Source organism: Cervus canadensis, chromosome 21, assembly GCF_019320065.1.
Source record: "Cervus canadensis isolate Bull #8, Minnesota chromosome 21, ASM1932006v1, whole genome shotgun sequence".
NCBI lineage: Eukaryota > Metazoa > Chordata > Mammalia > Artiodactyla > Cervidae > Cervus > Cervus canadensis.
The window spans coordinates 32,859,885-32,879,306 of record NC_057406.1 but is presented as its reverse complement, the minus strand read 5'-3'; the positions used below and the strand labels follow the sequence as shown (position 1 = coordinate 32,879,306).

General features: G+C 37.0%; 1 protein-coding gene across 10 annotated transcripts in view; it reads left to right on the top strand.

Annotated features, from left to right (window-relative positions):
- SOX5 (SRY-box transcription factor 5) overlaps positions 1-19,422 on the top strand; it is a 1,099,609-nt gene that overhangs the window by 363,501 nt on the left and 716,686 nt on the right. For all 10 annotated transcript variants that reach the window (XM_043441163.1, XM_043441162.1, XM_043441157.1 and 7 more), the window contains one exon: positions 15,911-15,971. The gene's annotated coding sequence lies outside the window, so the exon portion shown is untranslated. The remainder of the gene's footprint in view (positions 1-15,910; positions 15,972-19,422) is intronic.

The following is a 19,422-nucleotide window of genomic DNA, read 5'->3' as shown; positions in this document are numbered from 1 at the left end:
GCGCTGCATTTCATCTTCTCTGTGGGAGTTTTAGGACGTATCCAGTGTTTGATCCCCACCGCGCAACTTTGCTTCTAGTTAATTAACAGATCCCCCATTACACAGTCTCATCTAGAAGCACGTGGGAGGCCTATTGGGAGGTAATTCAAGGCCAATCTGAGTGATGGCAGGAATTAGAGAAATCAGTTGTTTTAGGGCTAATGTTCAGGAAATAAAGATGTCCCATTTTAGAGATCTCATTGGAAATTTTTGATGATTTTTCTTTTCTATTCATGACAACAAGATTAGGGAATTTTTGTCCACATGACCTTCCTGTGACTATTCAGGGCAGTTAGAACTTAGAACTACCTGGAAGAAATTTTTTAAAAAATGGAATAAAAGACAGACAATATTATGAGATGTAGCGAAGCTAACAAGAATTTGAGTCTCTCTTTTATTGGTAGTGGTCTCTTTCCTGCCCAGCCTATTAGCCAGGTCACAACTGTCCACAGCAATTTTTCCAGGGCACCGGAGGCAGATAGCTGGTTAGGACAGCTTAGTAGTGGCTCATTTTACAGCCAAGGCTAAATCATACTTTGTTCTTGTGTTGTTGCTTTTGTTTCAAGGGTGTCAAAGTGATTTACAAAGAATAAATAAAAGCTGTAGTATTAGGAGCCCTCCCCCTTTTAGCCTCTTTCCAGATGAACATCGCCAAATAAAGCTCAATTGCCCAAAGTTAGAAGCTGGCATATGCATGCCAGGAACAGAGCCGTTATGTTTCAGTGACTCTGAGGATCAAGGGAGCCCAGGTTTTGATGGCACTTGAAAGGAGGAATGCCTTGTTCAATTTCTTACCCTTCTACAGTTTCCCGGGCCCTATGAGCAATGACCCCCTTTATCTAATGAATTAGGAGGTACTCCTGCCTTGCAATTCTCAGTTCGACACTTGGCAATGAGAATCAAGCCGGGGCTATTTAGTGCAGCAGTAAATGGCCCGCCACATTAGCCCCCCGGCATGCTAAGCTATTAGGTTGTTTTACTGTTGTTAAAGTTACATTTGTTAGGTAGAGTTGCTGCCCTTCCACACAAAACTCAAGCAGCGCCTGCTACTTGTGGAGGCAACACATGCAAGAACCGTGTGCCGTCCGGGACCTGACTGGTCAGGCCGCATGCTTGGGCTGCAGAGAAGAAGTATTCTTCTGTCTGAGAAAGCAGGAGCCTGGATCATGATGATTAAAAGAGAGCAAGAAAAGGGGACAACTGGACAATACTGGTTTTTGCACTTTGCTATGACTAAACTAATCGCATGGGCTTGATTAACCATTAATTTATAGCAGTTCTTAAGTGAACCAGTAATTGTCACAGTGCCATAGAGAAGGCAGGCCAGAGGTACTGAGTAAGCTGGCGGAGGCCGCCGCATGACCGGCAGCCAGCGCCGCACACCCTGGAGCTGCGCAGAATCCGAGAAACCATGAGATCTGCATGGAAATGAAGGAGGAATATTCAGGGTGCTTCAGTGGTGTGTGTGTGTGTGAGAGAGAGGGGGGGGGGAAAGAGAGAGAATATTTCTGCAAAGAAAGGAAAATGCCAGTACTATATAGCTCTACGCAGCCAGCTTGCAGGGTTGAGTTGGCATTTGGCAACTTGGTAGCGGCTGCCAGTGTGTGTGTGGTGGGAGAAGAGGGAATAGACAACAAGAAAAACACATAGAGCTTAAAAAAAGATGTAAAATGATTCACTTCATGCCATATGGACAAAAATGTTGTCACAAAAATAAGGCCAAAAAATAGTGCCAGGTTAGACTTTTAGTTCAAAAACATATGTATAATCATCCCTATGAACATGAATTTTAATTAGTATTTTGATAGAGAGAAACCAGATATTTTTTTAACCTGCTCTGTTCTTGTTTTCTGTTCCTCTCCCAGTTTTAGCCTCCATTAAACATTCATATACTGTATGTTTTGTGTCTGTATGAGGAAAATGCCTTATCCCTGGATTGGTGGGAATGCAAACATCTTGGTTTTCTGTGGCATACAAAATATCTTCCCAGTGGCGCTCGCAAGCAGACACTTATCACAGGGAAATCTAGAGTGCTCTCTGAGCCCTGGGTACACCGGGAAGGAAGGAAGCCATATGCCTTTTCCCTTTGTCAATGGAGGCATCTGCACCCATTTGGTTCCCCAGATCCGTTCTTCACACCCATCCACATCTCGTCTCTCTGGGATGCCTTTTAAAAAAGAAATAAATTCAGTGTGTGTACATATCACGATGTGACAGGGCAGTTCCAGAGAAAAACGGATGAGATGGTGACTTTAGAACCCTTGAAAAATGGGACATGTTACCTTATTGATGAATAAACTTAATAAATGTTCACACTTTATTATTAGTTACATCTCCACCTATTCCTAAAAGGGATTGGAGATGACAGTGCTCATCGGAAGAGACTGTGCTGAATCATCTTCCCTTAGCAAATTCTTTCCCACCTTAAATGAGGTGCTTCGATTAATGCCCTGCATGTGATAATGAGATGATGATATAACAAAATGCTTATATTAGCCATGATCTTGCTGCTTAAGGAGCCATTGACACCCCAGGTTTTTTTTTCCCCTAAAGGAAGACAGGGGAGTCAGATGCAAGTGAATAACAAAATCTGGTATTAAAAATCAAATCTTGTTGCAAAAGATTTAACCTATTTCATCATCTTTATTAAAATCCCTGGGTTTTCCTCTGAGCATTAGCTGTACTTCATTGTACTCCATTCTACCAGGGGCTTCCCTGGTGGCTCAGATGGTAAAGAATCCACCTGCAATGCAGGAGACCTGGGTTTGATCCCTGGGTTGGGAAGATCCCCTGGAGAAGGGAATGGATACCCACTCCCGTATTCTTGCCTGGAGAATTCCTTGGACAGAGGACCCTGGCAGCTACAGTCCGTGGTGTTGCAAAGAGTTGGACATGGCTGAGCGACTTTCACTTCACTTCATTCTACTCCAAGGGCAAAGGTAAAATCAGTGGCAGTCTTAGGAAAGGTACATTTTACCACCCTCTGGGTTCTCTCAGGAATTTCTCAGGCTTTTATTTTTTTTGGCAAACGCTCACACAACCATTCTTTTTTTCTTCTCTTTTTCCTCTTCTCCTCTGAGGAATCTCTGGTCCCTTCAGCAAGTGTGTGATGCCTCAAAGGTACTTGTTGAGTACATCTTCTTGCTGCTGGAAGTTTTCTCTGGACTTATTGTCTAACTTCTACTTTTCCTCAAAGCCATTAGTCATCATTCCTTTAATGGTTACAACAACAGCAGGGAATGTGACCACTGTGACCTCAAGCCACAAACTGAGATTCATGTCCATCCATTATTACATCAGGGCTGCAGGAAAGATGACCTGGGCATTATTTATAGGCTGCCTTATTTTTGGAAGAGTGGAGCAAAGCTATTGCTAAACACATCTGCCTGCCTTCAGAACACTAATTCAGACTTATATCTCCTCGAAATTGTTTCCAAGCTTTAATGTCAGACTTTTGTTGGGTCCAGTAGATTCATTAATTCACTCACTCATTCATTTATCCATTCATTCAATGACTACTTTCAAGCTCCTAAGGTTCTAAATGTAAGGAAAGTTAAGGGTTGCTCCTTGCTACCTAGATGTTTGTACAAAAGAGAATGTTTTCTGGTTCTTATGTTTTTAGGATTTCTAGTGGGTTAGGTTACTTTAGCATATCAAGAAAGTCTTGTGAAACAAAGAAAAATTTAGAAAAGTTCTAAAATTCATTTTCTGTCCCTTCATATCAACTAAAACTATTTCATGGTTGTTTTACTCATGAATATCTATATTTAAGACTAGGAATAAATTTGAGTTCCAGTAAAAGCATCAAAGTTAATTCAGGCTTCCTAACTGTACTCCTCTCCCATGTCAGAAATGTGATATCAGTTGACACCAGCTCAAGTAGGTCAAGGCAACCTCCTGACCCACCAGTGGTTTCTTGAGAATTACACGAGGAGTTAACAAGATTATTTCAGTTTATTAATTGTAACATTATTTGCAGTTCCAAATATTGGAAATAACCTAAATGCCCATTCATAAAAGACCTGTTGAATAAATTAAAGAATGTCCATACAAGCAGCACGCAATTCTAAAAAATAATGTGGAAGGTCTCTATGCATGAACATGGAGATATTTCTAGAATACATTTAGACAAAAATTTTTTGAAACTTCAAAGAGTGGAGACGATATGCTATTTTTTGCATTAGAAAGAAGGGCAAATAAGAATAAATACATATATTAGCTTATTTTTACAAAAAGAAATACAGGAAGAATAAGCCAGAATTAATGAAAATAATTGCATATGATGTGTTGGAGGGAATGAATAGAAGTGATAGAGATGGAAATAAGTCTCCTAAGAACTTCCCCGGTGGCGCTGGTGGTAAAAAACTGCCTGGCAATGCAGGAGACTCAGAAGACGCTGGTTCAATCCCCAGGTCCTGAAGATCGCTGGTCAGGAAGGTCCCCTGGAGGAGAAAATGGCAACCCATTCCAGTATTCTTGCCTGGAAAATCCCGTGGATAGAGGAGCCCAGTGGGCTACAGTCCATGGGGCTGCAAAGAGTCGGACATGACTGAGTGTGCTCACACACACACACACACACACTCACACACAGGAGTTACCTGTGTATATAGTTTTGGCTATGCAAATATCGTATATATTTAAGAAATAAAATTTAATCAACAAGGATGGAAAAATATGTATGATATTAGGTTACTAACATTGATGGAAAGCTGAATGGTGATCATTGTTGACGATACTTTGGACCATTACTCTACTAAAGGACAAGGAAAAAGTGAAAGGGGAAGCATTTAAGAGATTTATACCTATAACTGGTACTTTCCTATTTAATCTTCACATTTTATTTATCTTTAATTTCTGCAACTAATATGGATCCATTTTCCCTCTCTCATATTACTCCTTTTGTCAAGAGAGGAGAATAAATGAAACTATGATTATGTTCTTTGCAGCTGAGGGTGGAGAAGCTCTATATAGTCAGTAAAAGCAAGAGTCAGAAGAAGCGAGATCTGATTGCGGCTCAGATCATGAACTCCTTATTGCAAAATTCAGGCTTAAATTGAAGAAAGTAGGGAAAACCAGTGGGCCATTCAGGTATGACCTAAATCAAATCCCTTATGATTATACAGTGGAGGTGATGAACTGATTCAGCAGATTAGGTCTGGTAGGCAGAGTGACTGAAGAACTATGGACAGAATTTCGTAACATTGTACAGGAGGTAGTGACCAAAATCATCCCAAAGAGAAAGAAATGCAAAAAGGTAAAGTGACTGATTATCTGAGGAGGCTTTACAAATAACTGAGGAAAGAAGAGAAGCACAAAGCAAGGGAGAAAGGGAAAGATATACCCAACTGAATGCAGAGTTCCGTAGAATGACAAGTAGAGATAAGAAGGCCTTCTTAAATGAACAATGAAAAGAAATAGAGGAAAACAATAGAATGGGATATACTAGAGATCTCTTCAAGAAAATTGGAGATATCGAGGGAACGTTTCTTGAAAGGATAGGCATGATAAAGGGCAGAAGTGGTAAGGACAGAAACAGAAGAGATTAAGAAGAGATGGCAAGAATACACAGAACTGTAACAAAAAGGCCTTAATGACCTGGATAACCACAATGGTGTGGTCACTCACCTAGAGCTAGACATCCTGGAGTGTGTAGTCAAGTGGGCCTTAGGAAACATCACTTTTTCCACCTGGTGCTAAGAGCCAACTCATAGGAAAAGACCTTGATGCTAGAAAAGATGGAAGGCAAAAGGAGAAGAGTTTGGCAGAGGAGGAGATGGTTAGATTGCACCACCGACTCAATGGACATGAATTTCAGTAAACTTTGTGAGAGTGGAGGACAGAGGAGCCTGGTATGCTGCAGTCCATGATGTTGCGTAGAGTTGGACAGACTTAGTGACTAAGCAACAGTAGTTTTATCAACCTTGGCAATAATTTGAATCAGTGATGTGATTTCATATCATGTACTCTGGGACAAGGCCGGGTACAGAATCAGTGCATATATTTTGCCAGTGTCTAAGTCGTTGTGACTGTTAACAGTGTAACACATTATTGAAAGTATTACTTGATTCCTGAGTCATATTGTTTTTTCTTTTTAATTTGTACTTACAGCACAAGCAATGCTAGTAATATACCATTTTCTACTAATACATGGGTAGCTCCCCAGGAGTGCAACATGCTTTACAAGTTAATCCTTTAGGAGACAAGAAAGTAGGAATTATTAAAATTATTTTGAGAAAATTAAATATGCCTATGGAAAGGAAGAATAAAAAAATATCTGATTGTTTCTTATTTATTCAACCAATAGGTTTTCCAGTGGTTCAAATTATTAAGTTTTAAAAATTTGCTAGCATCTGCCCTGGATGATTCTGATTCTATGTGTTCATGTGGGCTATTTTGTAAACAAAGATATGAAGATGTGTATCATTTTAAAATTGGTTTTTATTGGGCCTACTTTAGGCAATGGATTTTTAAAAAATTCCCTACCCCTGCTTTGATTTTGGCAATGGGTGGGTATAGCTAAAGTTTCTCCTTATCAACTTTTGATCCTGATGTTACTCCTCATCTGAGGGAAGCAAAGGAAGAAGGGTTCTGTATGAATAATCTTGAGGTTCACTTTCTTTATCTGCAGTATTTGTGTTCAATGTAATAAAATTTTATGGGTACCTACGACTGACTGTGTGTCTTGCATAATTCATTAAGGACTTGAGTCATTTTTTTTAATCTAATGACTTTCTCTTTATAAAGGTAAAATTTCATAGAATTTCACACAGTACAAGCAGACCGAGGATTAAATACACATAGTGGATAAAAAGCTGGAAGATAATAGAATGATGTATAGAGTGAGCACCCTGTATGTTTTTAATGAGAGTGAAAGGAATTTAGGAAGCCTGAGGAGACTCTGGGAGGGTAAGGTTTTAGTTATAAGTCAATGATCACGTTATTAAAGAAAGTCATACCATTGTACTTATCAGTGCTTTTCATCATGCAGTGACACAGTGAAAAAAATAATGAAGTGGAAAAGTCAGTTCCCCATATCAAAAGATCTGAAATATAAGTGCTCCCAGCCAAAGAAGGCAAGATCTGGAATTTTTTTAAAATGTGGATATATAGAATAAATATGCAACCCTCCTGATAATGTTGGCTGATGAAATGAAATTCACCAACTGTAATTCTGGCACAGACAGGCATAGTGCTGCATGCACACACACACACACACACACACGTACACACACACACACACACACACACACACCCTCTGCATATCCTTAATCATTTGCTATCTTATTTACATTTCATTTACTAGAGTAAATTCTATCGTTTGAACTTTTAAAAAATATATTTCAATATTACTTAGGGAAAAATAAGAAATAATGTGATTGGCTTTCAAATAGCTTATTACCATTCAAATACTCTCAAGCTAAATTATATTAGGGAAAAAAAGGAAGAAACCCTGTTTCAGCTTCCAAAACATTCTAAATGGAGACTTAGCTCTAAGTAATCAAAATTGCTTTAGTTGTGCAGAGCGGCATTAAAAGCCTTGTCCACTAATTGAGTGAAGCGGCAATAGTGGAGCAGACTTGTCCCCTCATTAGATGATCTTGCAGGCACTGTTTGTCATCCTGGGTTGCTGGGCTCAATCTAACAGTACTGCTGGCTCAAATTAATGGTAATTCATTATGACATACTATGTCCTTCCCCTCAAACAACAATTCGAGGCCTGTAGGGCATCTGTCTGCCACTAGAACTTATTTATCATGTTCCCTCCCACTTTAGTTCAAGCAACCACCTTTGTACAAACCTTCTCACTTCTTTAGCTAACTGGTGATTGGAGATGGAACTTGACTGAAGAATTACATTCAATTCCCCTCCACTAATGTTTTTGCGAATAAGAGAGTGTCTTAACAATAGGTTGGAAAATGATGCTGTGTTCTGAAGGAAGCATGCATTTGTACCTGTGTGTACAGGAACTTCTGTTGGAATACAAATACCTCCTCTGTAACAAATCACAGGGAATATTGATAGAAAATATTGAGGCAGAATGTTCATAAGTGTGATATAAATCCAAAGAGAACAAAATTGTTCTAACTATATGGGTTTGGTGATTTAACACATTTAGAAAGACTCTTCAGATTTATGTGATGAGCATTGCTGTTCAAAATGCTGCTTTTCTACTTTGGCAAGCAAGCAGGATGCTACTCCTAGGGATAAGGTTCTAGTGGTGATGCAATCGGACACTTCCTCCCAGAAACTCTAAATTGTATGTTTGCATCTATCAGTTATTGTGTTGATTCAGATCATTTGTTCTGTCTGTGGAAGAATGACTCAACTCTACCAGTAAAGAGGAGCTGAACAATGTTTGAACACAGCTTTTCTCTGATATCCTTAAATGGCCCATGAATGTAGTAAAGGTTGCATGTATTGACCAGTTGACTCCATAGTGTTGGAATTGGTGGTTCATAGTCCATATGGGGTACAGGAGAGTTGCGGCACTCACTGTTTTCCCAAGGCAGTGTCTAATCTCACTGTAGGGCATCTACTCCAAGCAATGTGGGCCTGGTGGGATTTTAACAGCATTAAAAGCCTGCCTACTCACACATCATTTATTGTTCTAAATCCCACAATTAAATTCATTCCTTTGGGTTATATATATATAAATGACAACAATTTTCTTGATATAATCAAATTGCCTAGACTAGTTAATAGACTACTATTAATTAGCAACCATTTATTCATTTATTTATCTAATGTTTATTTCTATTAACTCTATTCCTTCATAAAATACACTTCATAAAATGTAACAAAATCCATCAGTTCAGGACTGCTCATTATTTCACTTCACAAAATTTTTTGCATAAAATATAGACATATCTGCTTTTATGTAGCAGGTTTTTTTACATTTCTTGACTGAATGCCTGCTTTCCTCACCAGATCAATTCTATCTACATTGTCTTCACAATTTCAGTGAAGAACAGTTCCATTCTTCTATTTGCTCTAAATATCTGTAAGTCTTCTTTGACTCTTAGCTTTCACTCACACCTGTATCCAAACCGTTTGCAAATCCTATCTCTAAAAAAATATGTATTCTGAATTTACCACTGTCGCTTTAGCTCAAGATGACATAAAGTATTGCCTGGAATATTAAAACAGACTCTCCACTACCATGATCTATTCTTAACAGAGCTCTGGAAATAAGTGGGGACATTTTTAGTTGTCAGAAGTTCTGGGGATTACTACTGGCAATAGGTGAGGTGAGCTTAGAGATGCTAAATGACATGCTGTGTGCTTGAAGGTCAGGACAGAGGGGAGCTGGCCACCCAAAATGCCAGGAGTAACTCTATTGAGAGATACTGAGCCCATTAAAAACTTTAGCCATAGAATATCCTACTTCTGTTCAAACTCCTCCAAAGACTGCTAATTTTTCTAAGAATAAAAGCTAATATCTTTCCAATGGCATATAGGCCTGACACAGTCTGTCCTTTCCCCTGCCTCACTTATCTGACCTCATTTCTTAATACTCATTCATCACTCATGGCATTGCAACCACTCTGAAAATACAGTCATGCCAGCATGCTTTTCCTGCTGACTGTAAGTTCCTTTTCCAATATGTACCTCTCACTCCCTCACTTCTGTATTCAAATGTCCTCTTTCTCAGTTACTCTGCTTAAAATTGTGAATCCTCCTCTCAGATTCCTACCCATAGCTGTTTTGCCTCCAGAGTGCTTGTCAGAGTCTAATATTTGATGTTACATTCTTGTCTATCTTCACTCACCAGACTATGAGCTGCGTAAGTGATTCTTGTCTGTTTTGTTCCGTGCTACTATCACATTGCTTAGAATAATGTTTGGCATATAATAGGTGCTCAATAAATAGTTTTTGAATGAATGAATTTAAACTCATAACAGCCTTGGGCAGTATTGCATTAAAGAAGTGGACATTTAAAAGCTGAGATGTCAGGGACTTCCCTGGTGGTCCAGTGGTTGATAATCTGAGCTTCCAATGCATGGGGCACAGGTCTGATTCCTGGTTGGGGAAACTAAAGATTTCATATGTACTGGTGCCATCAAACATAATTAAAATAAAAAGCTCAAAAATTAGAGGCTATTTGATTTGGCAAGAGACATATAGCTTAGGAAAGAGAGAAATTTGCACCTGTTTTGAAGTACATTTATTTATTCATCTTCTAAGTATTTCTTGAACTCCAGTTTAAATCAGGCACTGTTCTAGGTGCAAAAGGTAAAGCAGTGAACAAAATTGGCAAGGTCATAAAAAAAAGAGGTTTAGAGATGCTAAGTGCTATGCAGCAAATAAAAGGAAGAAGGGATAGTGACAGGTGGTGGAAGAGTGCCTCCAATTTTTATACTTTTCCCAGTTTACTCTGACTAGCTCACATCCATGTTAGTAACAATTACTTTGTTTGATACATTGGCAAGCACTTGAGAAGGCAATAGGGAACTGATACATGGACAAGTATCTTTTGAAGTTGTCTGTGTGGTCTATTGGAAAGAAAAAGAAATTTTAGTTGAAGTATAGTTTACTTATAATACTGTATTATTTCAGGTGTAAAGAGAGGAATAGTGATTCAGTAATTTTGCAGACTATAGTCCATTATAGGTTATTATAAGATAATGGCTATAATTCCCTGGGCTATACAATATATCCTTGTTGCTTATCTGTTTTATACATTGTAGTTTGTATCTGTTAATCACATACCCCTAATTTGTTCCTCCCGGTACCTTCTCCCCTTTGGTAACAAGAAGTTTATTTTCTGTATCTGTGAGTTTGTTTTCACTTTGAATATTCATTTGTTTGTATATTTGTAGATTCCACATATAAATGATACCATGCAGTATTTGTCTTTTCCTGTCTGACTTATCTCACCAAGTGTAATATTCTCTATGTCTAGCCACATCACTGCAAATTACATGGCTGAGTAATATTCCTATCATCTTTTGGGACAATTTGGTTGCTTCCGTGTTTTAGCTATTTTAAATAGTGCTTCTGTGAACATTGGGGTGCATGTATCTTGTCCAGTTAGTCTTCTCATTTTTTTCCCAGATATATACCCAGGAGTGGGTATATATCGGTATCCTCATTTGTTATATGCTAATAATGCACATTTCATTGAGTGGTTGTGAAGTAAAGAGCCAATGTGGATAAAGTGTCTAATGGATAAAAGTAAGTTAGTTTTTTTTTTAAAGACTTGGTTAATATTTAGAAAATAGACTTGGATGGAATACGCCATTGGATGTCTGTGTTCTGGGGAGGAATATGGGGTTATTAAAAGGACGCTAGGTGTGTTTTATCTGCACACTTAAATAGCAGTATACACTTTGTATAAAAGTTTTGATATTCTATTTAGTAACCTTATTGTTACTATGAAAGTTATATAATTTATTGGAGAAATGTTTAAAAAATGTAAATTAGCAAAAGAAACTAGGAAACTTTTCTATTCTAAAACTAACATTGTAGCATTTTGGCATTTCTTTCTTGAGTTGTTTTTATATCTTGTCTGTGAGCCTGTGTGTGTATCATTGGTTATATAAACTATAGATCTTTGGTCTAGTAACCAAAATTAATCTTTCAGAACATTAATATTTTGGAACAAAATTAGTGTTTAGAAACCTTTGGACGCTGGAGTCAAAGGAATGTATATTTGAATCTGGGTTCTGCTAATTATTAAGCCTCTTTTCCTCAGCAAGTTAGTAAGGAGATAATCTGTAATTTATGCAACCAGTGCTCTAGTGTTAGCCACTTTTCCTCACTCTATTTTTATATTGCTAATAATTTCTAGGTGAATAATATTTGTGCATACCTTTTCTTATTTTTAGAATTCTTTACTCGGTATGTATTTTCCAGAAATGAAATTACATATGAACGTGTGTGGGTTTCCTTGGTGGCTCAGATGGTAGAGAATCTGCCTGCAATGTGGGAGACCTGGGTTCGACCCCTGGGTCGGGAAGATCATCTGGAGAAGGGAATGGCTAACCCATTCCAACATCCTTGCCTGGAGAATTACATGGACAGAGAAGCCTAAGGGGTTACAGTTCATGGGATTGCAAAGATTCAGACATGACTGAGCAACTATCACACTGGGATGAACATGTGTAAGATTGCTGGTATAGATGATTCAAAGATTTTTTCAAAAAATTTGGAGCACTTTCAACTTTCAGTAGGCACACTTGAAAGTCCTATTGAAAAGACTAATCTCTGAAGACTACTTTAAAAGTAGAACGCTTTCCTTTTATTTTATTATTGGTATTTAATCTTGGCATGCTATTAATGTTATCTGTCAAGGAATAACTATCAAAATATTAAATATCTTTTGTATCATCTTAACATAGACTTTTCAAGACAGATGTGGGTAATTTTCCTTTTAAATGTGGGATTAATGTGACTTTGCTTTATCTATGAAATTTTTTAAACTTGCTGTTTTGATTTATAATTTATATACTATACAATCCACTCATTTAAAAATGTGCAATTCAGTGTTTTTCAGTAAATTTAAGGAGAAGTTCAGTATCACCACAATATAACATTAGAACATTTTCATCTAACCAAAATAAACTACAAATTCATTAAAGTTACTCCCCATTACTTCACAAGTCTCTTCTCCCTGTAACTCTAAGGAACTGCTAATCTGCTCAGTGTCTTTATAAATTTACCTATTCAGGACATTTCTTAAAAATGAAATCATACAATGTGTGGTCTTTTGTTACTGGCTTCCTTCATTTGGTATAATATTTTCAAAGATTATCCATGTTGTAACATGCTTCATTCCTTTATATGACTGAATAATAAGCCACTGTATGGATATATTACATTTTGTTTGCTCATTCATCAGTTTATGGACATTTAGACTGTTTGCCACATTTTGGCTGTTATAAGTGGGGTTACGTTTGAGTACAAGTTTTTGTATGGACATATGTTTCATTTCTCTTGTGTATGAACATAGGAGCGGAATTGCTGGCTCATTTGGTAACTCTCTATAACCTTTTGGGAACTGCCAAACTATTTTGCAAAACACTTGAAGAATTTCACATTCTTATCTGTGATGTACGAGTTTCCAATTTCTCTATACCCTTACCAGCACGTGTTACTATCTTTTCTTAAAAAATAGCCATCCCAGTGGATGTGACATAGCATGTCATTGTGGTTTGGGCTTGCATTTACCTAATGGCTAATGCTGAGTATCTTTCATCTTCTAATTGACAATTTTTATATCTATTCTGGTAAAATGTTTATTTAGATTCTTTGCATACTTTTTAATTGTTTTGTTTGACTTTTTAACGTAGAGTTGTAAGAGTTCTTTCTATATTTTGTATCCTTTATCAGGTCCATGATTGGCAAATATTTTCTCCCATTCTATAGGTTACCTTTTCACTTTCTTGATGGTGTACTTTGAAACAAAGATTTTGTCTTTTGATGTAGTTCAATTTATCAATTTTTTTCTTTTGTTATTTATTTTATCTGTTGGTGTTATATTTGAAAAATCATTGCCAAACTCACAGTTACAAATATTTATGCTTTCTTCTAATATTTTTATGATTTTTAGTTCTTACATTTATTTACATGATACATTTTGAGTTAATTTTTATATGATTTTGAAGTATGAATCTAATTCCATTCTTTTGAATATGGGTATCCAATTTTCCTAGGACCATTTGTTGGAAAGATGATTATATTCTAGTGTGTTCATCATTCCAATCAATCTGAAGCTAACTATTTAGAGTTAGCACCAGATCTCACAAGCTAATAGGTAAGGTCCCCAGAAAGACTGCCCTTACTTCAGAAGACAGCTGCAAGTGGGGTCCCCAGGCAAGGGAGACTTTTCCCAGGCTGAATTGGATATAGACTTAGGAATTCCCGCAACACTTCTTCAGGCTCAGTAATGCACTAGAATGATTCATAGAATCCATGAATGTGCTTACTTATGATGACTTTTGTTGTAAGGGATTCAGATGAACAGAGGAGGTAGAGGATACGTCTAAAAGGGTTTTGGTACAAGAGTCTCCATCTTGTGGAGGCAGAGTGTGCCATCCTCCTCGAACATCATTCTGTTCTCCAGGAAGGACACTCTGAGATTGTTGTTTGGAGGTTTTATTGACATAGTTATAGGTGTGGTTGGCTTAGTCATTGGTCATGTCATTACACTCAGTCTCCAGTCTCTCAGTTTCGTCTCCCTAGAAGTCAGTGTAGGGGAGAAAGTCAGGGGTTGGGGGTGGGAGGTGTCTCAGTGTTCCAGCCCTCGAATCTCTTACCTGCTTTTTCTGATATCCTCTCCCAGCCTGAAGCGGTCTGGGAATCCTCTTAAGAGTCATTTCACTAGCATAATGAAGTCATACCTATCATTCAGGGAATTCCAAGGGTTTTCAAAGCTGCCTGTCAAGAACCAGGAACAAAGACTAGATTTATTTATTTTTTGTCATACTATAACTGTTCTCCACCCCACCCCACCCCCCACTGAATTGTCTGGGCAAGTGTGTCAAAAATTGATTGACCATAAATGTCAAGGTTTGTTCCTATACTCTCAATTTTATGCCATTTATCTGTATTTGTATCCTTATACCAGTACCACACTGTCTTGATTACTGTAGCTTTGGCTTTAGTTTGGAAGTTGTGAAGGATGGATTCCCCAGCTTTTTCTTCATAGGATTGTTTTAGGTGTACTGGATCCCTTGCGTTCCATATGAATTTTAAGGACACTCTGTCAGTTTTTACCCAGCTAAAATTTTGATAGAGATTGTGTTAGATACACTGATCAATTTGGGGAGTACTTCATGCTAAGAATATTAACTTTTCTGATCCGTGAATGTGGGATGCCTTTTCATCTTTCTTAGATATTCTTTCATTTCTTTCAGTAATGTTTTAATTTTTAATATATAAATCCTACACTTATTAAATTTATACTTAAGCATTTTATTTTTTCATGTTGTTGTAAGGAAAATGCTTTCTTAATTTTATTTTTGGAGTGTTTATTACTAGTACATACAAATCCAATTGATTTTTATGTGTTAATCAAGTATCCTGCAACCTTACATTAGTTTTAATAATGTTCATTAGTTTTAATCATTTTTTTAAAATAAAGTATCAATATTTAGGATTTTCTAGATAAAAGTAACATTGACTACAAATAGAGATAATTTACTTTTTCCTTTTCAATCTGGATGTGCTTTATACCTGATTGTAACCTACCTTTTAATCTTGAATAGAAGTGATATGAGTGGACACTATTGTCTTATTTCTGATAGCAGGGGGAAAGCAGTCAGTCTTTTACTACTAAGTATAATAGTTGTGAGGTTTTCATAGATGCTCTGTATTAGGTTGAGGAGTGAAAGTAATAGTCATTTAGCTATGTCTGATTCTTTGAGACCCCATGGACTGTAGCCTGCCACTCTCTTCTCTCCATGGAATTCTCCAGGCAAGAGTATTGGAGTGGGTAGCCAGCCCCTTCTCCAAGGATCTTCCCAACCCAGGGGTCAAACCCAGGTCTCCTGCACTGCAGGCAGATTCCTTACCATCTGAGCCACCAGGGAAGCTTTTTGAAAGTTTATTTCATGAAAGGGTGTTGGTATTTATCAAATGCTTTTTGGCATCTATAGAAGTGATTGTATGGTTTTATCTTTTATTAATATGATATTAAATGTGTTATATTATTTGATATTTAGATGCAAATTCAACTTTGCATTGTTAGGATAAATCCGGTCTAGAAAAAAAGTTTTACAGTGAAATTACTTAATATTTCTTCCAAAGTTATATAGTAGAAATCTTGTTTAATTCCCTTTGTAACGTTTATTTTTTTTTCACCTGAGTATTTTGAAATTATTTTTATTTGTCACTAAATACATTTCTTTTTCCTTTTTCTTTTTCTCAGCATTGCAAGAAGTAGATAATATCAAGGACATCAGGAGTGGGAGAGATTGGAGACTCAGCAGGTCAGGATATTGCATTATCATTTGCTGATCATTCTTGTCATTAATTTTGAAATTCTTGACCTCTTGCTACTTGTTTATTTCTTGTCTGTGCTTACTTGGTGTGGTCTTCAGTGTTGCAGCTAACTACTGGGACCTTTCTATAATAGGTCCAGCACTTGGGCCTTCTCTTTTTAAAATATGAAGGTGAAAAGTAATTTGTAGAGATTTTCAGAAACAGAGGAAAATTTCTTACCTAATAAGATTCAGAGGTACCCTGATTTCTGTCATCTATCTTATTATGCGAACAGTTTTGAAATGAAGACTTTTCCATGACTTTTTCAGAGTCAAAACCTTAAAACATATAAAATGTCATTACTTATGTAATTATAATGGGAGAATACTTGGGTCAGCAAAGTCAAGTTTCCTTTCTTTTCTGCTGTATTCTCTGGGTGCTAGGACACCTCTAAGAACTCACAATACTCTTAGAGTCTATCTGTTTACTAATGCTAATTTTAACTTCTGAATGTTGGCTACCGTATATAAAGTGAAGGTTAATTAAATAATTTCTCTGTGGATAGAACAATCTCAATCGTTAAAGGGTCTACTGTGAGCTTTTGTCATCTAATGTGGAAAGTGTAGGGTAAGTCACACTCCTCAATAAGCTGGGCACAGCCATGCTGGTCTCTGCAGTCCCCGTTGTCCTGAGAGTCACCATGAATGACGGACAACCTGTGATGACTGATATCTTGCTTCAGGGAAGCCTCCCTGTGGTTGTCTTAATCAGTGGTGAAAAGTCTTGTTACTATGGCTTGGTTATTTATAGAAGCTTGGGGGTCCTCTCTTGTAAGCCCTCCAGTGTTACCACTTCCACAATCTCCTGGAGTTTGACTTAATGTCTCCACACCCAGGTCTCCTGGAGAGCAACTACCAGTGTTTATTTTCATGTTTCATCACACAGATAAATGGCTTTGTTCTTCAGTCTGATCACATCTCTTCAAGTGAAATGGTTTATTCAGAATGGAGCTAAGCTTAAAGTTCTTCTTCTTGGATGCTTCAGAGATTTAGTCATTTTCTAGCATTAAGAACTAGACAGATTATTATTATGTATCTTTTGAAAAAACTACCCTCCAGCTTAAAGGAAAGATAATTACAAGTGCATCTTGATGCATCACATATACTCAGATCTCTGCTCTTAGCTAAATTAGGTAAGAGACCTTCAGAAAGCTGTGTTTACAATGATATGCCCAAGAAATTGGGTTTATAAGTATGTCTGCAGTGATTCTTAAAGAGTTGAAAAGCACTTTTGGGTGATTCTTTCATAAGGAGTTTTCTGGTAGTTAACATTTCTTGACTTTCAATCTGTAACTATCATTGGACTAAACAAAAGAAAGAAGCATACTGAAACCAACGGTGGTGTATTTTCTTGGACACTGACTGTTATGTATATATTGCCCTTAAACTGAACACAGTTGTTGTTTGAGTTTTGCATATTTGGAAGCAAAATCAAGAAGGAAGAGACAAATATCTCATAGATCCCTGGTAGTCTTGAGGGATAGAGAGAGCCTCAGTCTAATCCTCCTGTTTTACAAACCTACATTGCCTCCTACTGTCACATGAAATATTAGTAACAGATAAATCTGTGTTTCTTGACATGATCAAATGTAGTGCATTGTGTGCTTTACAGCTATGGAACCCAAGCAGTTCTGCACCCAACATTGTACATGCAGATAAAAAATTATCATCATCCTGTGTGATCTTCACCAATATATATTTTGATAAGGAATGCCATTGATACTTATACTTCACTTTGCACTGATATTCAAAGAACTCAAGAACATTAAGATTTTTTTTTTTTTTACTGTTGTGTCTCTGGAGAAGTTTCCTATTTAGTTGGATGAAATGAAAAGATGATCATTCATTCATTCATACAACAAAAGTCCCTTCTTTCCTGGAGCTTTCATTCCAGTGAAGGAAAACCTAAAGTGAAAATTTTAATATATAGGTTAATAAGGATACATACTAAGGAAAAAATAGAGCAGAATAAATACAGAATGATGGGAGACTGTATCCAATACCATGTCTAGGGAAAGCCTTTCTGCTAAGGAGAGATTGGAGCGCAGACCTGAGTGCAGCAGGAGAGGGGGAAGTGTTTAGAGATATGGGTGAAGATATACAGTCATTGGGAAGAACGAGTGTAAGGAGCATGCTTGCTATGTTGAAGGATTGCCAAGAAAAAGTATTTGGAGAGTCAGAGGAGAGTAAAGAGTGGACAAGTACAGTCAGAGGAGAGTGAAGAGTGGACAAGTAAGAGACGAGAAAGGGTGATGTGATGTTCATTATATACGGTCTGGTAGATCACAGCAGGATCTTGACTATTATTCTGAGTGAGATGGGGATCATTAAGGGGACTTTAGTCAATAAAAGGGTATGGTGTGGCTTGCATGGTTTAAGGATCACTTGGGCTTACAGGTTGGGTAAAACATTAAAATTTTTTTCTTTATATACAGAATACAAATTATGAATGAAAATGGACTTTAACAATGATTAGGGCAACATTATCTGATTAAGATTTTGACTGATGACTGTGTTCAAGGAGTTCATGTTAAATAGTACAGCTATCACTTTTTGTTTTTGTGTCCTTAATTTGGAAGATTCCTTTAATTTATAATCATGTTCTTGGGTTTTGTATAATAACTTATTGTTTCATAATAGGTATATTAATGACAAGGATATGTAATAGAAGTTTCTGTGTCTTCTGAAGAAGTTTGTGCAACTTTGGTTAGTTGCTTTGCATGGTTGAATTTCCCATTTGCTTGTCATTTTTAATTTAAACTGAAATTAGATTGTGTAAGTCCATAAAAGTCATGAATTTTTATCTTCCAGTTGTAAGGGAGAATTTTTGAAAATTATGTTATGGTTTATTGTAATGATCACATGACCCATGAGGCAATTTATAAGAAGAAAATGTGGAATAGTTAAAAAAATTAAAACCTTCATAGGACATATAGGGCATGAATTCTGGAATCAGCTTTGAAACTTAGCAGCCAGATTACTTAGGGTCTTTAACCTGTGTTTGTCTGCTAAGTGACCAACACTGCTTCTCCCATAAGGAGAATTGCATTGCTACTGTTATCTCCACAGTTTCATTACATTTGTTGAACCAGTATGCATGGTGTGTAAATCAAATTTAGTTGAATTAGAAATCATGTTAGAAGTGGCCATTTTTAATGTAAATGAGAAAAATAAGGATGCTTATAAATAACAGAGGAAATTGTTCATATTTATTTTCAGAAAAATTCAGAAAAGGTATGTTGATATTTGGAAGGAAAGGTTGTTTCTAAAATTCTCATTGCTATCATGTCAAAGAATCAAAATGATGATTAAAAAAGGAATTTAGGAGGTAGAGTTGCCTTCTCTTAGCTGTCTGACAGCAGCAGTTTCCAACTGCCCAATGACTGTTTACTATAAATAT